At 41.6% G+C, this 24,548-nt stretch overlaps 1 protein-coding gene across 4 annotated transcripts in view; it reads right to left on the bottom strand.

Moving 5' to 3' along the window:
• Window positions 1-24,548, bottom strand: part of CDH18 (cadherin 18) — a 560,265-nt gene that overhangs the window by 420,215 nt on the left and 115,502 nt on the right. The window contains exon 1 of one of the 4 annotated variants that reach the window (XM_061589822.1): window positions 19,522-19,659. The exons of 1 other annotated variant lie outside the window; for it this stretch is intronic. The gene's annotated coding sequence lies outside the window, so the exon portion shown is untranslated. Of the gene's footprint in view, window positions 1-1,209; window positions 1,256-6,931; window positions 7,151-19,521; window positions 19,660-24,548 lie in introns of those variants that run through there. 2 more of the 4 variants (XM_061589830.1, XM_061589846.1) reach the window with 2 other exon arrangements.

Here is a 24,548-nt window from a genome sequence, read left to right on the forward strand (position 1 = left end):
TCCTTTTTGTGTTGTGTCTTTTAGATAGTAAGCCTGCAAACAGGGTCTGTCTTATTTTTATTGATCTTACGTAAGCTGTTCTGGAAGACTTTAAAGAGCAGGGTAAAAAATGCTTGTTTTCTATTGTTAATTATACTACAGTTTTAAAGAATGGTTTTAATTAATGTTTTATGTTATGTTGTTTTAATTTGTTATATTGGTTCAGTATGTACTTTGCTCTGGGATTATATGGTGAAGGGTGCTGTACCAAGTACCCAGGGAGACACAGCTGGGTTACCACTGGGCCACCACGCTCATCCGCCCAGCTCTCAGTTATACATGGCAAGTCTACCTCCTCATCCATAATCAAATTACGGATGACAGATGTTGTATTTTGGGCAGACCTGGCATTTAATAACACCACCACAAGGCTAGGGGGTCAGCTGACCGGCAGTCCAAAATTCTGAAACACAGCAAGTGAAGCAAGGGCTTTGATGCAAGCAGCCCTCCTCCTCCTCCTCCTCCCACATACCTTTGCCCACCACCAAATCTTCCCCTACCAACCATACATGGCAGTCCCACTCCCACCCCCTGTTCCTGGCCAAGACACACAGTTCCCTGGCCCACCTCTAGAAAACAAAGGAGTACAGCAGAGAGGGGAGAGGGGATAGTTAAACAAAGAAAACTATAGGATGATGGTCACACCTCAGCTCTCACCTGGGACAAAGAACTCTCACACACCCAAACTCACACCCAAGAAGGGAACAGTTTCATGATGGAGTCTATCCATCAAGGATCATGAAACCACTTTCCACCAACACACATCACTCCAGACCACCTCCAGTCTCCAGTTTGAAATTGGTCTAGAGAAAACCACAACAATCCCCCCAGAGGGGAAAAAAAGGAATCAACACATAAAATCTTGCCCAACCTCCCCTTTTGGTGTCACCTGTCAGGGTCATCCCCACTGGTGGCACCAGATACTGTCCCTGGCAGGCTTGGCTTATATCCTTCCTTTTCCAAGTATGACTGAAAGGTTTGCTGGTCTAGGGAGTGCCATGGACAGCAACGGCCACTCAGGCAAATGGAATACAGCCTCAGTGAGGCCTAATCCTGATGTTACTATCTCCCAAAACAACACCCTCTTGGAGGCACCTGCTTCTGCAGGGGTTAAGCTCGGTACCTCTCCCCACTTTCCCTATCTCAACTAGCTGTCTCTCCCCCACTCACCTCCTCCTGTGCTGCCTCACAAGTGGCTTGCAGTGATGTATTGGGCTCCAACAATCAACACTTGGCTTGCTTCCTAGACTGATGATGGCCCAATCCCAGGACAGAAATATCAGATGTCCTATAAATACTTAACTATGTTATGAAGAACTCCCAATTAGATGATAGCTGGGCAATCTGGAACTTACCCAGTACAAGTGTTTAGAAATAAATTGTTTAGACATCAACATCTGTGATACTTAAGAACTCATCATTTAAAAGGACCTTTCTGAAAACAGGCAGAAATAGACCAGCTTTCCACAAGAGGGTTTTTTTCCTTCAGGTGTGGAGATTGTACAGTTAATTTAAAGTCTTGGAACGGCATCAAACTAGGAAGCAAATCCAGTACTGAGCAATGGAGCCATTACTGCATACGCAACTTCAACCCACCTTTTGAATTATTTATTCAGTCAACAATACCATTCACTGCAGGATTAGTATGGCTTGGTTCAACTGCAGATAAGGTAAGGTGCATACTACAAGAGAGGCTCACAATACAGAATGCTGCCCCAGTGGAGAGGGCAGAATTCCTACATGCAGAAAACAAGTTTGGCAGAGAGATGGCTATGTTAGATCTTTACTCATGAAATCTACAGAGCAGGTAATTATTTTGTACTAGGAGCATTGTTCCCAAAGTTGCTCGGGAATTCTAAGAAACCCAAAACTCAGTAGTTTGGTTAAAATCAGTATGGTTTTTTAAGTTTCAGTCTGCAATTGCGTCCAACTGTATAGATGAAAACCTGCTCCTTGATTTCAGGGACCATCATGCAAAATTTGGTTATGGAATCTTAAGAGGTGTCCAGCTGCATAGCAACAAACAACTTTCCAAAATATATAGTAGATGGCAGAACAGTCAATCAGGTGAAACAAATATAGGTTTATTTATTTATTCATTATTATATGTATATCTTGAGAGCCAGTGTTGTTAAGTGGTTAAGGTGTTGGACTATGACCTGGGAGACCAGGGTTCGAATCCCCACATAGCCATGACACTCACTGAGTGACCTTGGGCCAGTCCCTGCCTCTCAGCCTCATGAAAACCCTATTCACAGGGTTGCCATAAGTCGGAATCGACTTGAAGGCAGTCCAGTAAGTAAGTATATGTATATCTTACCATTCCTCCAAAGAGCTCAAGGTGGCATAAATTATTATTATTATTATTGTTTATTTCTACTCCGCCTTTTGCCCAAAAGGTCCTCACGGTGGCTTACAAAAATAAATAAAAACAAATATAAAAATACATCAATAAAAACAATACAGTTTAGAAAAAGCAGCAGTTACAACATCCAATAAAATACACTAACAAATCACAAAGCAAAAATTCACTCCTCTCTCTTCTTGGCCTTCTAAAAAGGGCCCAGGAGAAAAGATGGGAGGTAAACACCCATCTCCAAACTGTCAGAGACACACACAAAGCAAGAAAAGCCCCTCTAGAAAGAACAGAGAGCGGAAGCCGGCCCAGCAATGGTGGACGAAGGAAACAGCAGAGGAGCGAACATCGTCCCGGGAAATGTGTCTCTCTGGCGAACCTTCCCAGACTAGGCTCAAGGCACACTCTCCTCCGCACTCCTGACACATCCAGTAGGCGAAGAAGCAGGACAAAGGCTTGAGGAGGAGGATAAAGATGGCCATGCCGGTGCTGAAGCGGGTGGCGTCGAGCAGCGAGGAAGGGCAACACAAGCCGTGGTGGCAAGGATGCCGTCGGTGAAGAAAAGGGCCATGGTGAACTCCCAGCTCCAATCACAAGAGACGTTGTCCAGGCCGGAGATGCTGCAGTTTTCCTAGCAGGTGAGCATACTGAGGCTTGTTGATGGCAGAGGGAATGCCTTGGAGGCAGCTGCATTCTGGATGATGAGGAACTTGAGCTCCATGCTGGCCAACTGGAGGAGCTGCTCCATGTTGGAACAAGGCGTGGTTGTTTGGTCCTCCCACGAACCAGCCTCCCCCACCAAAGGGCGTCAATCGGAATTTTCATGAAAATTTCTCCTTAATCTGGGGAAGGATGATCATCATAAGAAGAGGAGCTCCACGTTCAGCATTGCACCATTTTCCTCACCATCATTGCCTGTGCCCTTTTCGCATCTTGATGTCATTTCCTCCGTTCAGCTTTCAGAGAGTTCTTCCAGTTCCCCTATTTCCCATCTGTTTTTTTTTTAATTGTAAGTATCCTTGTATAAACCACAAGCCTCTGGGGTTCTTTCTCCCCCCTGTAATCCTCACAATAACCCTGTGATGCTGGTTAGGCCGAGAGACAGCGACTGGTCTTGAGTCACCCAATGAGCTTCATAGGTGAGTGGGGATTTAAATCCTGGTCTCCTAGTCCCAGTCCAAAACTCGAATCATTACACTACGTATTTGTTTAACTCATATGGCATTAGTGAGAATCACACCTATACTGGAGACAATTTACATTTTATGAAATGTATTATTATTGGTTTATCAATACATTAATATTATGTATTAATATATTACAATATATACAATTGCTTCATGCATTATTCACTTTTAGTTTTTCACAATATTCTGAAGTGAACTTGTTCTATATCAGCTTCTGGGTTACCCTCATTTTCTCCTTGTTATGCAGCCCCAAGAGTGGTTCTATATTACAGCTGGCATGGATTTTTTGCATTCTGGCATGTTTAATCAAAAATAGCCCCCCATGCCATTCTGCTGCTTCCCATAAGCTCATTTCAAAACAAAACCTTACAAAATTTATAGTCCTGAACTCAGAAATGCTTGCTTAACAACCCTCTAAGTTTTCATGGTGATACACAAAACAGTTCAAAGTGTAAAACGAGGGGAAAAAATCCAGATCCCTGTTTGTTGAAATTAATTTAAAATCAGCCATATTCACAGAGTACCTGTAATTACTGACCTTGCCCCATACTCTGGCCTTCATCTTCTGCAGTTTAAAAGTTAACAAAATGCCTGGCTGACTTTTAATTAATATAGGAAATTTAACACTGAAGTCAATGATAAGCACAGGCATGCTCAGTAAGAATCAGTTGTCAGTGTTCTAAAAGCCAGAGCTGTTTGGCTTGGCTAATCAGGTGGCCACACCAGCACCAGACCTTTATTTCCCTTTAGACAGACCTGGCTTCTCCCAGAGAATCCTAGGAAGTGTAGTTTGTGAAGGGTGCTGAGAGTTGTTAGGAGACTCCTATTCCCCTGACAGAGCTCCAGTGGCCAGAATGGTTTAACAGTCAGCCCGTCTTCTGGAAATTGTAGCTCTGTGAGGGGAATAGGCCGTCTCCTAGCAACTCTCAGCACCCTTTACAAACTACACTTCCCAGGATTCTTTGGGGGAAGCCAGCACTGTCTAAAGGGAAATAAAGGTCTGGTGTGGATGTAGCCAGGGACAGCTTTGGTTTAAATTTGAGTGAGAGAATGCATGCACTTGCTGTAGAATAAAAAGGTGGGGGAAACCCTGAAAAACTATGATACTGTTTACAATGTTTCCCTCTGCCCAGTGCCCACACACCCAATCTCATCCCCTCCTCTTCCCCCTCCCTGCCCCTTCCTCAGGTCAGTTTCAGCTATCCTAAACATAACTGTACAGGAGTAAATCTCACTGAACTCAAAAAGCATGCAAATGATCAAACCTTCCCTTTCCTCATCCTCTCTCCTCTTCTTGCCCCTTCCCACTTTTCACCCCTCCCCTCCCTTCCTCCTTCCTCTCCCCCCTCCCCTCCTCTCTTCTCCTCCTCCCCCATGGTCAGTTTTACCTATCCTAAGCATGATTGCATGGGAGTAAATCCCTTTAAACTCAGTAAGCATGCAAATGATCAGACCTACCTTTTCCTCCCCCTCTCTCCTTTTATTCCCTCTCTCTCCTTCCCCTTCTCCCTCCTCTCCTTCCCCTTCTCCTGCCTCTCCTTCCCCTATCCTCTCCCCTCGTCCTCCCTTTTTCCTCCTCTCCCCTCTTCCTTCTTCCTCCTCTCCTGCCCACTCCAGCCCTCCCTCTTCTCCTCCTTCCCCTTGGTCAGTTTCATCTATGCTAAGCATGATTGCAGAGGAGTAAATCCTTCTGAACTCAATAACCATGCAAATGATTGATCCATTCTCAGCAAACTTGCACAGGATCCCATTTCTTACTCCCAGATTAAAGAGCAGAGAAATTCACTAATAGGCAAAAAAAACACCTTGTGGTTTAAGAACATATCTATACCCAAAAAAGATAAGCACAGCACTTGTCTTGTTTCTGTTGTTTGGGCTAATTGCAGATGTTGCCACCACTGACCATATGCTCAGAGGCACTTGTTACAAAATCATTCCAAGCTACACAGGATGTGGATTGGACTGTGAAAGACCAACCCAAATTGTGCTTGCATTTTGACATATTTGTAGGGCAATATAATATCTCAGAGAGGAGTTCAGGTCTCCTGCTCCCCTGGTGCATTCACTATAGCTGCCCAAATTCCCTGCTTTTTGAAGTTTGACAGAAATATCCGTGGGCTATAGGTATGTTCTTAAACTGCAAGGTTGTTTTGCCTATTAGTGAATAAGTAAGAAATGTTGAGAAATTTGACTCAGTCAACATATTATGTATGACCTCAGGTCTTGTCCAGTAGAGACAACTGGAGCCCCTTCATTTCTTTGAGCTACTATTTAAGGACTTTGGGGGCCATTCTCATGGAAAAAGTGAGGTAAAATAGGTAGGTAAATAAATGAAAAAAACTAAATAATTTGCAACCAATTAGAGTATTTCACATTTCTTACCATCACTTTATTCCACACTACAATACAAGCGTGATCAAGAAACAACCTAGCATGGTATTATTACTAGTTTGGCTGTCAGTGACTAGAATTACCAAGAACAAAGCAGTTTTTGCTTCTACCTCACTGAGATGCAACTCAACCACACCACCAATAAGATCTGATCAGTACACGGACTTTTTGCCTACCCACACACATACCATTTACTATAATGATGGGCATTTGACTAGCTATTGTCATGAGGAACTTTTGACAACACAATTAATATGCATTTCACCAGAACATTCTCATTTTCTGTTTGTTCCAATTGTGCTCTACGAAGAAAAAAAAGGCAAACATGAAAGATGTACTTGCTCCCTTGAGTCTAAACTCTCCGGAATTGTATGTACATTCTGCTAAAGTGAACTGCAGACCTTCTGCGGGTCCTTTTTCCCCCCAGTCCTCCCATGCCTTCTTACCACCTAGTCGTGTTGCCAAGAGCATCCAATTCCTTCCTGTGCAGCTGACGGATCGTGAGTAGGTTATTGAGATCTACAACACTGATCTAGGGCTCTCTATTCAACAACTGGTTGTTAAGACTTTGAGAATATTTTAACATGGTTCTCTTTTAATTTCACAGACACACACACACGTTAATTCATCACAGTCATGACAGATATCTATTGGGTTTTTGTGCCATTTTTCCATTTCCATTTCATTAATAATAAGACATCTATAATTATTATATTATTTTATACTTCTGTCTAGTAGGACACTTCAGGACAGTCTTTTAGAGGATCATTTCACTTGTAAAGAGAAAAGGCTGACGATATGTTTGTGCTATAAATTTACATTGAGCAGGAATGTGAGGGAAGAAGAGCAGCAATCACCCAGACAGTCAGTGTTAGCCTTTAAAGCAATATCAGTTCCCCGCAAGTAACAGGATATCCTTGCAGTGTCTCAAGGCTACATAGCCAGCTATACAACTCACGTTTCTTTCGCTTTCTCTGCCTCCTTTTTCTTCTCATCACACGCAAAACCAAAGATTGCACACCTAATACAAGTTCTGAGAGCCAAGGTATAATCTGTAGCGCACTGCGTGTGTAGGTGAGACGTGGCATGAATTCAAGAGCCGTTTAGAACAGGAATAAGACAGGCCAGGCAAGTTTCATGTAAGAGTCTTTACTAGGCAAAGACATTAGAGACATCTTCCTCCATTGACAATTCTTCCCCCACACTCGAGATCCTGCCAGTTCCCAGCTTATCACACACTCAGCTAGCCACACTGACCTTGATTGTCTGGAACTCTGTTCTCACAGTTTAACCCTTCTGCTTCAGGTTTCTCTCTCTCTGCTAAAAACCTTGTCTGTGAGTCTCACAACCTGCGTCACTGACCAACATAATCTGGATCCCTAGCTCTAGGAACATCAAGTGGACATCTACGCCCATCAAGACATAAACTGTACAAGGTGCAGCAAGTTCCCCCCCACACACACAAAAACACATTAGCATTGCCCCAACATCCACTTCTTAATGATCAAAATTGACTTTTTCTGTCAGTTACACTGTCTGCTAACTTGTTAGGATACTTGACTCATAAAACTTCTTCATACCCTCTGTATCCAGTCCATTTATCCAGATGGTTCTGGATAACCCCATTTGTGAGCTCTGCAAATCCTTGCTACCAGTAACACATTCAGTCCCAATTAACCTTCCAGTATCATGCTTGGGCAACTAGAACTGAAGACAAGGGCTGAAGGTGCTCCAGTATTACCAATCTCTATACTCCCCCTCCAATCTCAATGAAACATGGCTAAGAAACAACAGATGGTTTAATAGTCTAGATAAGGTAGCTAAAACAGGGAAGTGTGCAGACTCCCAAGGAACAGCACATAATAGTGTAATAATCAGAGTCTTTGATCTGGCTGGGGATGGCCACCAATTCAAATGTAGCCTTGCACAGCCCTTCCTACTACAGTTTGTACAACAATATCCCAGAGCTTACTCTGTTTCAACTACCCAATGGTGATCTTTCATTCCAGTCCTATCATGCTTCACCCAGCATGCAGACCTACTCCCAGGTGGCAAGCTTCTTTCTGCCTCTGCCTGCATTTTCCTCATTTTTCACGTTGTCTGCATCAGGAAGGTGACTCCCTTTTCAAGGTCAGAGATTCAGGTCACATCAGGGGCTCTTGGGAAATATAGATCCTAGAGACAGCAGTTCCACTAGACACTCTTCATTCACTTGCTTAATAAATCTCATTAGCTTTATTAATGGATGACGTTCCAGCTCAAATGCTGCAATCTGTGTTTTTTTCCTTACATACTCCTCCCAGGAAGTCAGTGTAAGGAGACAAAATCATGATTCACACAGGCACATCCTTTTGGCTTTGCACTCTTCTCATCTATGCCTAGACCGCACTCCTGGACTAGGTCCCACACATTAAAAAGGGAGCTGCATAAGCATCCTTCCCCTCCCCCCATCCAACACCAATATTGTTTTTGCCCCAAACCTTTGTTGCCCCCTAGTATTTGGTATTTGGATGTCTACAATTTATTGATGTGAAGGTTCCTTTTAGGGATCAGTTATTTTAATACTGAACTCAGGTGTCTCTGTGCAAACACTTCGGAGGTGAAAGGGGACCATTCACAAATGAAACAAGTTTTGAACCCCAAGATATGTAACTGTTAAATATTGTCCCCCCAAATTTAATTAAAACGTAAACTAAACGTGCGTCCTTGCACCAGGGCTGTGGAGTCGGTACGCCAGACCTTCGACTCTGACCTCTATTTTTCTACTGTCAGACTCCGACTCCTTCATAAATGGCAAATGTATATTAACTAGTAATAACAAATTTTTCTGTAGTAAAATGGAAGCACAAGGCATTTCATCACCACCACATGAATCCAGAGCTTGGAAAAGTTACTTTTTTAAACTACAACTCCCATCAGCCCCAGGGATTGGGCTCGTGGGAGTTGTAGTTCAAAAAAGTAACTTTTCCAAGCTCTGGATTCACATGGTGGTGATGAAATGCCTTGTGCTACCATTTTACTACAGTAAATTTGTTATTACACTTAATATACATTTGCCATTTATGAAAGAGTCGGAATCAGAGTCGGAGTCGGTACATTTCTACCAACTCCGACTCCACCCAAGATTGCTCCTGACTCCACGACTCCGACTCCACAGCCCTGCCTTGCACATGGAAGAGGTACCAAATGTGAACATAGCACAACACAATAGTAACCTGGTGTATTGCTGTGCAACAGAACTGAAAGGAATGATTGGATGCTGCCCAGAAACATCCCAGGAACAGTGACATAGAGAAAGAAGCAAAGTTGGATGGATGCCAAAAACAAAAAGTAATGGAAAATACACATGCACAAACATACAACACCACAGACAGCATGGAGATATGAGGCAAAGAGAAAGGTAGTTGAGCAGTGCCAAGGCCTGTAAAAAAGGGAAGAGGAGGAAACAGAAAAGCAGAGGCACAAAAACACTTAGGCTGCAATCCTATACCCACTTAGTCAAAACTAAGTTCCATACAACTCAATAGGTCTTACTTCTGAGGAATCAACTGCAACATTTTGTTAGGGCCCCACTCCCCATTTGCCATGCCGAACAGCTGTTGATAGATCTATCCTTCATTAATTCATCTAATCCTTTTTTTAAAAAAAATCCCTTCTTTTTAATTCTTTTTTTCCCCAACAGGCACCTATGTCATGCACCTTTGGAGAAAAATAATTGTTTCCAGAAGACTCTACAGACAGTCTTTTGTAAAATGGAAGGGAGTTGGGTGATGGTATTTATTTCAGGCTTCAATATGCCTAACTATAAGAATACATGGGCAGGTGTCAAATATTTGTTGGATCACAACATTTTGTAGATATATATGTCAGGTTAATCTAAACTAATGGATATCACCACACCTTTTGATAATGAATTCCATAATGTAAGTATACGTTGTAATTAATATATAGAGTTCTGAATGCAAGGAGATAAGCTTGTCGCCTGCAAAGATAGAACAGCACAGATTGTATCAGAAGTCATTGCTTGGAGGATTGAACTCTAAATGCTAATATGCATCTCCTCTCCCAATATGTAATCAGACAGGATAATGCCAGCTATCTAATGGGTGTGGAAGTAAATCCTTGTGAGGATTTTCGTTAATAGGAAAGCAGATGAGTATCAAGTCTGCACATGAGTATCTTTAGATCATGATCTAGCAGTGCAATATAAAAGTATTAATAAAATACTCATTCAGATACAACAATACTAAGATACCCAATTCCTAATTAAAGAAAATGCATCCATCAAACCTTTAAGTAACTTGCTTTGATCACTTACTTGTAAGCAGGGGTATATTAGAAAAGGGAATGACAGAAGATTTACAAACCATTTCTCTGGAGTTTGGTTATAATGGGAGTCAGCCATTTCATTTCCTTTCAGACAGAACTCTAGTATTTCAAAATTCAGGAATAAGTGTGTTTAGAAGCTAATTCTCCTAATTAGTTTCAACCATCTATAGCAGGGATATGTAGAAAGTAAACCATGGTCCAACAGAAGACCAGTAACAATTTCTGGTAGGTCTCCAAACTCAACAGTAATTGGGATTCCCCATCTAGGTGAACTTTGGTTAGATCCAGAAATACATGTAAGTTCTTAAGCAAAAGTGTATACTCAGGATCACTGAACACAAATTAATTATGACTTAACTGTTAAGAGATCCTGAACATGCACTCTTGCTTGTAAATGTAAAACAGGGTGGGTGGGGGTCACAAGGACCCTAGTAAACAAACCTATCATGGAGACAAAGCAAGAGGGAAGCCATGCATTGTCTGCTCTATTGTACATCTGCAGAAAGGCATGCCACTTAATTTAAACATGAACAATAATCATTCTGAATGTCTCCTCCCTTGATTCACTACAGTGGAACTTGCTCTAATGAATTGTAGCAGATTTTGTTACAACAGCTGGATGAAAATGACATGTACAACAAAGGACATGGAGATACTTCATGAATGCATCAACATATTACTATGCACTGGGAAATAAAACATTTGAATCATGAAACAGGAATCATGATTTAGTGATTTGAAGTGCAATCATATGCATGTTGACTCAGAAGCAAGCCTCATGGAGTTCAAAGGGGCTGATTCAAGGGTAAGCATACATAAGATTGCAGACCCAGTAAAACATAGGTTGTAATCCTAGACCAGACCAGGACAAGACCAGGAGCAGAATGTGGTACGGATCATGAATCTGGTAATATTGAAAATCAGAGTAAAGCTAAAGAACAACAACAAAGCAATCATAATGACAAAATGCAATTTAAATAACATCCCAGAAGAATATAAAGATCATATAAGGAACAGATTTGAGGCTTTAAACTTACTTGACAGAGAACCAGAAGAACTATGGAGTGAAATCAGAGACATTATCAGGGGAAAATGCAAAAAGATAATACCTCTCGTTCAAAAGAGAGAAGGACCTCAATGGATGACTGAAGAGACTCTTAAAATGGTTAAAGAAAGAAGGAAAGCAAAAGGTATCAGAAACACAGTTAGAACCTTAAATGCAACAATACAGTGAATAGTACATAGAGACAACGAGAACTATTACAATGGTTATTGCATAGAAATAGAAAAGGACAAAAAAAGGAAGAACAAGAGCCCTATTCCAAAAGATTAGAGAAATTAAAGGGAAATTTAAACCAAGAGTAGGGATGTTGAATCAACAGGAGAACACACTGACTGACCAAGATGAAATAAAAGGAAGATGGAAGCAATACACTGAAGAACTCTATAAAAGAGATGCCAGGATGACAGATTCATTCACGGAGGAACCGTATGATGAAGAACCAGAAATTTTAGAATGTGAGGTGAAAACTGCTCTTAAAATACTTGGAAGAAACAAATCACCAGGAACAGATGGCATACCAATAGAGTTGCTACAAGCTACTGAAACTGAATCTGTCCAAATTTTGACAATTTTGAAATATGGAAAACTAAACAATGGCCCACAGACCAGAAGCATTCAATATACATCCCAATTCCAAAGAAAGGGGACCCCAGGGAATGCAATAATTATCGAACTATTGTCTTAAAATGCAAGTAAAGTAACTCAAGATTCTACAACAAAGGCTCTTACCATATATGGAGCGGGAAATGCTGGATGTCCAAGCTGGATTTAGAAAGGGAAGAGGCACCAGAGATCATACTGCAAGCATACTTTGGTTATGGAATGGACCAGGGAATTTCAGAAGGAAATCACCCTGTGCTTTATAGATGACAGCAAAGCCTTTGATTGTGCAGATCATGAAAAACTATGGAATGCTTTGAAAGAAATGGGGGTGCCACAGCATCTGATTGTCCTGATGCGCAACCCATACTCTGGACAAGAGGCTACTGTAAGGACAGAATATGGAGAAACCAATTGGTTCCCCATCGGAAAGGGTGTGAGACAGGGGTGCATTTTATCACCCTATTTGTTTAATATATATGCAGAACATATCATACAGAAAGCGGGATTGGACCCAGATGAAGGAGGTGTGAAAATTGGAGGGAGAAATATCAATAATTTAAGATATGCAGACAATACCATACTACTAGCAGAAACCAGTAATGATTTGAAGCGGCTGATGAAAGTTAAAGAGGAAAGCACAAAACCAGGACTACAGCTAAACATCAAGAAGGCTAAAGTAATGACAACAGAAGATTTATATAACTTTAAAGTTGACAAAGAGGACATTGAACTTGTCAAGGATTATCAATACCTTGGCACAGTCATTAACCAAAATGGAGACAATAGACAAGAAATCAGAAGGAGGCTACTACTAAGGAGGGCAGCTATGAGAGAACTAGAAAAGGTCCTGAAATAAAAAATGTATCACTGAACACTAAAGTCTGGATCATTCAGACCATGGTATTTCCAATCTCTATGAAAGTTGTGAAAGTCGGACAGGGGGAAAAAGCGGATAAGTGAAAAATCAACTCATCTGAAGTGTGGTGTTGGAGGAGAGCTTTGTGCATACTATGGACTGCAAAAAAGACAAATAATTGGGTGTTAGAACAAATTAAACCAGAACTGTCACTAGAAGCTAAAATGATGAAGCTGAGGTTATCATACTTTGGACACATAATAAGAAGACATGATTCACTAGAAAAGACAATAATGCTGGGAAAAACAGAAGGGAATCGAAAAAGAGGAAGACCAAACAAGAGCTGGATTGATTCCATAAAGGAAGCCACGGACCTGAAGTTACAAGATCTGAACAGAGTGGTTCATGACAAATGCTATTGGAGGTCACTGATTCATAGGGTCACCATAAGTCAAAATCGACTTGAAGGCACATAACAACAAATCCTAGTTACTTCAACCAAGATAACCCCAACTGAACATAATGGGTCTAACTTCTCATAGGAATGAACTATTTAATTATTTGTTCTCTCTATTTTAAAAAGTAGATATTGCATGAAGGTGGACCATACATGTCTTGCAGTGGTGCTGCTCAGGTGCCTGTAGTTTATTTGACCTCTCAGTGAAAGCCAAGTTTTTATACTGAGAAGAATCAGCACTTCAGGTTGCTAATATACCAGTATTAAAAATACATTAATTCAGTCAAGGAAAATTTCTCTCTCCACTGAAGAACTCATGGAAACACTTTTCAGGATATACGGAAAGGCCTTTTCAGTGGCGGCCCCCACCCTCTGGAACTCCCTCCCACAAGATCTTCGGCACATCTCTTCCCTGAATATGTTCCGCAAGGCCTTAAAGACCTGGCTTTTTCAGCAGGCTTTCGGGACTTCTGGGGAGGCTTAATAATCTTCTGTTTTAAATGCCTCCTATTATGTATTGTTTGCTCTTATAATTTATATATTTCACTGTATTTTTATATTGTATTCTGCCATATTTATTGTATGTACGTCGCCTAGAGTGGCCACTGGCCAGATAGGCGACACATAAATTTATTATTATTATTATTATGTTCACCTTTACACGGCTGCATATGTAAATACTTCACTAAAAAAAACAGTATACAGAGACCTCTACTGCCAACAGAAAAAAACCCAAGTATTTATTCTAGTAAAACCTGAACTCAGTTGTCACAGATGAAATGTTGTTCAGCTTGCAACAGGTTGGATCCTCATTTAGTTATATTAAGTCAATGGGACTTAAATTCGTCATGCAATGTATTAACTTAAGCCCATTGATTATAGTGAGTCTACTCTAAGCATGACAGGTATAACTTGATCCATCCAGTCCATAATCTTTAATATTAATAATAAGGTTGAAAGAAAATGGGGGCAGATGAGGGAGGAGAGTGAACAGAAGGGCTGCTGAAAGAATACGTGGAAGGTGCAGTAGCAGCACCATCACCTGCTGAGTCACTAAAGTTCAAACTAGAATCTGGGACTCCAGGATCTGGTAACCCTAAAGGGTGCGTGTGAGGCAGGGGTAATAATATGCTGTATTATAAACAAGTACACTCAAGCATTTCCCCCCCATTTATATCCTCCTCTCACTTTTAACTAGAGTGAAACAATTTTACGCAACAATCCTATACACACTTGCCGAGGATTAAGGCCCATGCTTACTTCTATATAGACATGAATAGGATTATACAGCACCTAACATTTTTCTTCTCTACAAACCTACTTGCTGGCAGGCTACGCACCCTGACAATGGATTTGGCAGTAGATTTACCAATCTGTAAGCACTCTTTATGTATCCGTATTGAATGCAATCTTTTGGGCACAGCTCCTGCTTTTCTGATACTACCAAATATCCAACTCCTAGAGTAATAGTCTCACACTAAGTCCTGGAAGAGCCAGGTTCGAATCACCACTTGGCCATGAAGCTCATCAAGTGATCTTGAGTCAATCACTGTCTCTCAGCCTACCTCACAGAGTTGTTGTGAAGATAAAATTGAGAGAGGGATCTTGAGCTCCTTGGAGGAAACATGGGGGATTTTTTTAAAAATTTTATTTTCATTTATTTATTTATAGGCCACCTTATTGCCAAAGTTCAAAATAAAATAAAATAAAAATAAATACTGAATTTGTACTGGACCTGAGAATTTGTCCCAAAATAAGTCTTCACAATCAACCTCTCACAGCGGGTACCTCAAGTCACCTTGAAAGGAACAAAGGGTGAGAAATTCACCCTTTATCCTCATTCTGAATTTTCTTTCCTACAGAAGCAGAAACAAGTATCCACATTTCATGAAGTACACTCTAGTTCACAAGCCATTATGCCACAATAGGGTGCTACAAATATCTTTGTTGGTTTTGCTGGAACACGGCTATCCACCTGGGAATGGATACATGCTTTTTGTCTCTAACTGGTCTGGCCCTAGGGTACTGAACAGGACTTATGAGAGGCAAGCACTCATTTTTGGACAGATTCCCATACACAATGCAAACAAAGGATGCAGAGGGAAATCAAGCTTATTTATGTCTTTTGTTGTTGATGATTATGTTTGGTTTCTGGCCATCCCTATGTGCCAGGATCCAGGGAGGCTGCCATGCCTTGTAGGTCTGGGAACGTGTGTGAATCCTGGGCTTTTCTCTGCTACCACCTGTTAATATAAGCAAGCTTGTCTACTGCCATAATTATTGCAATAGCAAGAGAGAAAGCAACAAGACAAACTAGAATTGCTTTCTTTTATTGCCTAAGCATAAATCAGGGGTGGCAAATCTGTGGCCCTCTAGATAGTGTTGGACTCCAATTCCCATCAGTCCCCACTAGCACGACGAGTGGTCTGGGATTATGGAAGTTGTAGTCCAACACTATCTGGAAGGCCAGAGGTTCGCCAACCCATCTGAACTATTTAACAGTAACATGTTTCTGAAAGGACAAAAGCCCTGATATCAAGCTTAATCACATTCTCTTAAATCCTTTGAACATTCTGCTTCATCTTGAATAACTTTACTTTCTACACCAACAGAAAGTATAAAGTAGGCTGAGCCTCTACAAGTGGGGGAGGCATGTTGAGTCTCTGCTAGGGATGGAAAGATCTATCAATTTCCAATCTTAAACTCAGTTCTCCACATTTATGCAGCAATCTGAGAATATTTTTTTAAATCTTCATGAAATTTCTCCAACATTTTAGTGCGAATTTCTCTTAATAAACACATTTTTGTCTGCAATTTTGACTCATGTACACATTTTTGCAAGCACTTTCTCATCATATGATGCACTTTTGTGTGTTATTTTCACTCATATATCCAATTTTTATGCACACTTTTCCCTAACATATGCATTTTTGTAAACATTGCTTGGTTGGAAAACTGCATTGCAAAATTTGAATACGTGTGAATTTTGAAGTATGGCTGTGTTTTGGTTCTCATATTGTTTTAGAAAGCTTCTAATTTGATAGATTCTGCTCAAAATGCGAACTGAATATAATTTCTCACCAATCTCTAGTCTCAGCATTCCGTGTTTCCCAATAGGTTGTAAGATCTGAGCTGACACCACTGATCAGTTCACCAAAAGGAAAGAAGGGAATGATCCTACAGTTGCTACTTAAAGTTCACACAAATGAAGGACCACCTGACTTATTTTCTTCTACCATATCAACCTGCTCCATGCAGTTAAATAAATATCAAAGATCCTGCTATGTCTCCTTCAATTATCTGAGATAAATTGGAAAAGCAGAAAGGACAGGGCCTTTGGGGGCATGGCACCCAAAATCTTGAATAACCTCCGAAGCAAGGTCTGCCTAGCTTTCTCACTGCTTGCATTTTCATGCAGTGAAAAAACCTGACTGTTTCAGCAGGCATTTGATTTATGTAAAATGTCCCAATGCATTACCCTGCTTCTTAGTGGCTTTATATTCTGTGGTTTCATACATTTGGAGTGGCTATAAGTGTGTGCTCTTTCACACTGTTGTTTTAGGATTGATTTATTATAACACTGTTAGCCGCCTTGAAAGTCTTTGGACCAAAAAGCAGGATAGAAATATTTTAACAAAGCAAAAACAATAAAGCAAATTCAAACTTTGCTTTATGCAAAATGAAGCCTGGTGGGAACCAGATCCAAATATCCATCCATCCAAAGTTATTTCATTTAGCAATCACCAATATCCAGTCAATTTTCATTATTAAACATTTCAAATATTTTATCTTTACTGAAGGCTACTTAAAATTTGTCAATATATAGGAATTTGTAATATTTTCCCTATTTTGAGTGCTCTCTCTCCCACACAAATACATACATTCAAGAAATTCACCATGCATTATTATCATTGATATAATTTGTTATTATTATAAAACTATAATGGAAACAATCCTAATGTGCTTTACACAATACTTTAATGAATTCATCACTATGCAAAATTAGCAAATTATCCACATTACATACTTTATATATCACATAAGCTACATCAAATATACCTGAGGAAATTAGCAAAATCTTGTGAAATTTTTAAGAAGAGCTTTAAAGTACAGCCCTATACAGGTCTAATTATTAGTAAACCTCATAGAGTTCAAAGGGACTTACAGGTAAGTCAATATAGGATTGTAGCCTTGATGAGTGGATAAAAAATAATGAACCTATGAGTTGCACAGCACCCTCTAACACCCCCACTGACATAAGTCAAACTTTTCTCTTTGACACAGTCTTGACAATCCCTTAAGTGGCAAACAGGAAGCAGAATACTGAGATATTCCTATCATGATTACCAATGTTTTCAAGAAAATTGTATCCACAAAACTATTTTGTGAGACTGCATATCACATCACACACTCCTATATTTATAAGGAAAAAAACCCACAAAGCTTAGTATGCCTTATACAAAATATAAGTAAGATTAACTTCCTGGACCCTCCTAAAAATAAATAACTAAATAAATAAAAATGGATTACTGTAACATAGTGCCGGATGCTAAGAGGCTGGGAAGATTTATGGCTCTCTTACTAAATTTGTATTTGGGCCTCCTAAAAATTAAGATAGTGTCTATTCAATCAGGTTCACACCTCTGTAAAGCACTCAGATTACTTACTGACTTTAAGACATAACTATTTACTTTTTAAGACATGAGTATATTTTTAATAACAGCATTGCATACACTGGTTATAGAAGAATGATTGCAAAGAGAACATTTTTTAACATAAAGGACACAAGCAGCCAAAGCTGATCATTATTTACTTAAACTGATTTCAGCAGGAGAATTAGGCATATATTTAACTCTCACCCATTGAAATTAGGGTACTTATGCTTAACTTTGGCTGGATAGCACCCATAGTTGACCTTCAGCCTATAAAAGCATAGTCCTTGTCCCTGTACTCAGTTCGCTTTGAAGGGGAGAGGAGAAAATGGAATGGTTTTGTTTTAAATTGCTTCGTTCTAAATCATCTGACAGCAGTAAGCATTCATGTGATGTGTATTAAAAATACATGTTTTCAGAAAGTGGGGGGAATCCATGTATGTTCTTTGGTACATTGTATGTTGTAAATCCCAACTCAAAGCCTTCAAGTGTAGTAATTAATAAGTATTTTCTAAATGTCTGCTTTGCAGTGATGCACTGTTGTTTATTCTGCCTTATCTAAAGTAGCTCATTTGCCCCTTTGGCAGGCCAGGACACCCAACTGAAGATTCAATGAGACAGTGTTTCCAATGAATTAATTAGCAAAATATTGTATTTTCCCTCCCCCACCCCAAAGTGTCTTCATCCCGAGTCTCCAAATTCTTTCCATATGCAAAAATTGCAGCTCTCAAGGAACACTCATCACTCCACCACCACCACCCATCTTGTTGATATCTTCCTTTATGAGATGAAAAAAATGGGGCAGGCTTTTCACTCTGCCTCCATTCCAATGCCTTCTACTATCAGAAGTAAAAAGAGAAAGTTTAGCCGGCAATTGTTGAAAGCGTTAACAAGAAGGCGCTGCCCTCTAAGCTATCTGCCTTCCCTGCATTTTCTAAGGGCTGAAATAGCAGGTAATGGTTCAAGCGCGGCACATGGGGAACGGGGGAGAAGGCTGGCTTGGCGGAGAAGCGATTGCGTTACATTGCAATACTCCTGTCAAGTCAACATTCAGCCTTCCTCACGACTGGAAAGGTTAAACGCTATAGAGACTCACACATATCTGTGTCGGACCGGAATGTGTTCCCCCTTCCAAATGTGTGCATTGCCCACGTTGGAGAACAGCAGCATCGACGGTACTGGCATTCTTAGGGGAATACAAACAGACACGCATGCACAGATAATAGAGCCCTCTCTCTCTCTCTCTCTCTCTCTCTCTCTCTTTTAAATTGTAGCTTCCGTTACAAATATTCCGGGCTAAGCAAACGCACAGCAACAGAAGAGCATCACAGAAGCTGGGTAAGGCTCAGTCAGCAGCGAACATGAAAGAAAAGGAGGGGGGACTTGAAAGGCAACCATTTGCCCTACACAAATATTAGATATAGCAGTACAAAATAAAAGTCTTAGATACCTCTACCTAAAAGCTAGGTTCTCTCTGGCTGAGATGGACAGTGGCGGCGGCAGCAACAGCAGCCTCCTATATGTCCTGCCATAAGATATTGCATATATTTTCTTTTTTGTAAAGGGGTCAGTTTATTTCAAGCCTTACCTTAGCTGACTTGCCCTAACTGGTAACAGAGAACTTTAATGGCTATAAGAGAAGCAAACAAAAAAGAGAGGGGGTACTTCTATCCTCAGTGCGCACCTACTCCCGGTCCAGAGAGCGAGAGAGGCGCACAGGATTCCAGCTCTGTGTTATCTCCAAAGCTTCAGCTCATATGCCGGCTCTGCTTTCTGCAGCTCGGGAAAGCGACGCTGATTGGCTGCCGCCGCCTGTCTACTTGATCCTCTGGTTTCCTCCTTCTCCTCCCCTTCCCCCTCCCGTCTCCGCTTTTCAGCATCGTACACACATTCTATAGCGGGCACGCAAAGTGGGGGTTTCTAACCACCCGTTCTTTAGCTTTTTTTGCAAGCAAAGTCCTTTGCCAATGAGAAATAATGAATAAGCAGCTTCAACAGCCAAGGGGGGGGGGGAAAGCGAGGGTTAAGGAGAGGTAGAGCATGGGGAGAGTGCAGCTTGGGAATGCCTAAGAGGAAACAGGCATTAAAGGCCGAGAAAGGTGGCGATAACTGTGTGATCCACGAGGGCTCGAAGGCGGGGAGAGGGAAAATCACCCCCGACTTGGACCTCATTTTCGCCAAGTCAGGGCCCTGAAAGGTTCTGATGACAGGCCGGGACTTGTCCCCACAACCACCAGGGTTGTCCCTACATGTTTATCACTGCTCCCCCCCAAAAAAAACCCCTCACTTTATAATCTTTATAGAAGATGCAACACTTTACACTGCAATATGACATCTGATATGTGTGTTTTTAGGGCCCACCCCATTTTGGAATCCGTAATTGTTTCTAATGCTGTATTTTAAAATAGTTGTAACCCGCCCTGGGACCTTTGGGTGAAGGGTGAGTAATTAATCATCATTATTATCATCACCATCATCATCTAACCCAAAAGCAGCAACAACAAAAGCAGCATAAAAGAAAAGAAAGAGTTTTTTGTTGTTGTTGTTTTAAAAAGGAGCACTAAAAGCCTTGGACAAATTTAAAGAAAGGTTTTTACTGGGTGCAGCAAGCTCAGGGTCAGGCAAGCCTCCCTGGAGAAATCATTCCATGATGGAGTGCCACAGCAGAAAAAAAAGCCCTGTCCCCTGCTACCACCTGCTTAGGGTTGATCCAAAATGCCCTTATCATATACGTAGTGCAGGACACATTCCAGTGATGGGGGGGGGGCAGAATACAGCAAAACATTGAGGGGGTGGTACTGACTGGCAGCTGTGGCAGCTCCTCTCTACAGAAGCCATTTCTTTCCCAGAAGCCCGGGTGTCATCCTGACATGGTGTTGCACAGAAATAGGCTTTTGGAGGGGGTATGGGAGCTAAAAAAAAGAAGTGCTGCTACCGCCATTGCCCACCTCAACCCCTTTCACCCCTAAACCCACCCAGCCCAAGTGTGGCCCCAACACAACACAACGCAACCCTGCCTTGGCTCCAAAGGCAAGAGGGCTCAGTATAAAGGCTGCTAGTGATCCTCAAGATAATCAGGTTCCAATCCATGTCAGACCCGAAAAGCAAGCACCAGCACTTTCAGCTGTGCTCAGAAAGCATTGTATTTGCTAATGAACTAGTGAGTTCTTACACTAAACTAGGAGCTGTATGCTGAACTCACTGAAGTTTTTGGAGAAGTCTTCATGGCAAGCCCTACATATAAGGCACTGCAGTAGACTTATCAGGAGATCCCTAGTGCATGGACTGAGTGACCAGGCGATCTCTGTCCAGAATGGGTCACTCACAGCTGGCACACCAGCCTCAGCTGGTGAAAGATGCTTCATACCACATGGACTAATTTTATTTATTTATTTCTGCATACTATTTCTAGCCCACTCTTCAATGCCAAGCAATCCCAGAGCACATTACATAATAAATAAGTACACACAGTAAAAATTGTTCAACATAACATTAAAAAGGCATAAAACAAGTTTTTGAAGAACTATTTTCATCCACTCCCTTGATCTGCTCTTTCCCAGTATTGAACAAGTTGAATCATCACATTTTAATCAGTCTCTCTCCCCATTAAAGGCATAGAGGAAAAAGCAGGTGTTTAGCTAACCAGTGTTGGCATCAGTTGTACTGCAGTTGGGGATGGCATTCTACAGCCAGGGTGCCACCATTGAGAAGGCCCTACTTCTGATGAAAAGACCATAGGCATCACCCAGAGGTGGTCTAAAGAAGGCTTCCCTGGCAGATGTTAATGCCCAGGCAGGACAATGCAGGGAGAAGTGTTCCTTGAGATGACTGGGTCTTGGGCTGTTCATTAAAACCTTAGCCTTAGCTTAATGGCATATAGGCAGCCAATGCAAGCTCTTCAGAACCAGTATTATACACTTCCAGCAGGCTGAACCAGCCATTACTCTGGTAGCCAAACTTTGCAACAACAGCAGCTTTTGAACCACCTTAGTTCAGCATTAACTAACCAACTAGGTCAGTCAGCATACCCGACAGGTGCCTGTCCACCTCCTGAATGCCTCCAGAGCTGGAAAGCCCACCACCTCTATAGGTAATTGGTTCCACTGTCATACTGCTCTAACAGTTACGATTTTTTTCCTGATGTTCTGCCTGGCTTCCTGTAACTGGAGCCTATTATTCCATGTCCTGCACTCTGGGACAATTGTGAAGAGATCCTGGCCCTCCTCTGTGTGGCAGCCTTTCAAGTACTTGAAGAGTGCTATCATACCTCCCCTCAGTCTTCTCCAGGCTAAACATGCCCAGTTCTTTCAGTCTCTCCTCATAGGGCTTTGTTTTCAGCCCCCTGATCATCCTTGCTGCCATCCTCTGAATTTGATCCAGTTTGCATCCATCTTAAAGTGTAGTTCCCAAGGGTTTCAGACAAAGGTCTTTCCAGCCCTGCCTAGAGATGCCATGGAATGAATGTGGGACCTTCTGCATACAAAGCATTTGTTCTGTCATTGAGCTGTGGAACGTGGCATGAGGTGTTTAAATGATAATATAGAACGATATTAATGAGAGAGAATAATATTCTGTTCTCTGGACAAACGTTTTTGATACCTCCCAAGGGAGATCCACCCGCTGTCTTTTAGGAACCATGCATAATCTATCCTATTCACTCAGGCTTTTTGAAGAGGGGGCCTGACTTTGGAGCTGGCCTGTCTCCTGCTGACTACTGTATCTGCTACTGACTATCTGCTACTTTTACTCTTATTGTTTACACAGAAGGGCCTGATTTCTTATTTCATTGCAGTTTCATATTATTATATTGTTATTTATAAGATTTTTTTTTATTAAGCTGCCAACTATGGCAGAAATGCAGAATATCATTTTAAAGGAATAAATAAAGCAAAATATATATTTTGTTATCTCACTCAGCTAATTTCCCCAGGCAATTGAGAAGCAGGGGAAATTAGCCAAGGAAGCTAATTGGCCAGCAGCACATCTCTCTCTCTCTCTCTCTCTCTCTCTCTCTCTGTCTCTCTCTCTCTCAGCTTGGCATGAAGGCAAAGGCTTCCAAGCTTTCCTCAAGTGACAGTTGTCCAGACAGAATCTGCAGTATCAGAACTTGGCTACTTTTCACATGGTGCATTTACGATGTAGACAGCCTCTAATTTACATATGCAGATCATCACCTAGGCGTGTGCATCGGCGTCCATGCACACTCACACCCACACACAGAGGCAGAGGAATGGAAGTGAAGGCAAAATCTGCATTGCATTTGTCTATGTGACCACAGTTTTTCTCCTTTAGGCTCAAGCTAGATGTGATGCTAAATGCATCACCTAGGGTTTACACACACACACACAGAGAAACAGACATCCTTCAGAAATAAAATGGTGATTCACTAGTGGACAGTGTGTTGGTGTTGGGGTGGACTACCTGTTAGCTGAGTTGCTGCTGCTTACCAGGAAAGAGAGGGGCAAGGTACAGGGAGGTCAGAACAGTGCAAATGCTGTTCAACGCATCCACTGCTGGATAATCTTAGGCAATAAAGCAGTTTTCCATCTGATTTGGCCATTAGAGACCTTCCTTGAGCCAATTCTTGCCCATATTCCTTCAACTCCCCCCCCAATTGATGTAGTTGTTATGTGCTTTCAAGTCAATTACAACTTATGGCAACCTTATGAATCAGCGACCTCCAATAGCATCTGTTATAAACCAGATCTTGTAAATTCAGGTCTGTGGTTCGCTTTATGGAATCAATCCACCTCTTGTTTGGCCTTCCTCTTTTTCTACTCCCTTCTGTTTTTCCCAGCATTATTGTCTTTTCTAGTGAATTACATCTTTTCGTTATGGGTCCAGTCCAAAACAGGAATTATCAATTTCTTAAGGTTCTTTGTGCTTTAGCATTCAGCAGCTAAGAAGCAGGCATCTTTGTACAATGCAGTACTACTGGACAATGGAGAACTGTTGTAGTAACCAGGAAAGCTGCAGGCATTCCCTTTCAGTAGTCTAAAACTGAGGGAGAAGGGATACAAGCTTGCCTCATGGGCTTGGAGCATAGCACTGCAGGAGCATGGATTCCTGATATGGGGTGAGGGAACAGCAGGCTATGGTCCCAGGCTATGGTCTGAAGGCACATGGGGCCAGCATCCTGCTGAAGCTAAGCAGGGTCAGGTCTGGTCAGTGCCTGGACGGGAGACCCCCTGGGAACCATACGTAAGCAGCCTTGGGTTTCTATCATGAAAAGAAAGGCAGGGTATAAATGTAATAAATAAATAAACAAGACATGAATTCAATGGAGGAGGATGGAGGGGGAGAGGAAAGGCAGCAGAACACCATCAGGGGTACCAAATCAACTAGTGGACATGACCCATTATAGATTTTTTTTCCCATGCCTTTGCCTGGCGTGGGATTTGGGGGAATACCTAGCCATGTCAGGGTTTGTATTCCACACACAAAGAGAGGAACTCACCACGCATAGGGCTTCTCTGCTCAATTTGCACAACTTGGGAACTCTTGGGCTGCCAGCTAGCCATCTCTGATCCAAGTACAGGCCAAAGTCAAATCAGTGCAAGCCACAGGGAGTGACATGGAGCTTCACAGAAATGAGGTGAAGGCCCAAGGACTTTC

Source organism: Rhineura floridana, chromosome 1 (genome assembly GCF_030035675.1).
Source record: "Rhineura floridana isolate rRhiFlo1 chromosome 1, rRhiFlo1.hap2, whole genome shotgun sequence".
NCBI classification, from domain to species: Eukaryota; Metazoa; Chordata; class Lepidosauria; order Squamata; family Rhineuridae; genus Rhineura; species Rhineura floridana.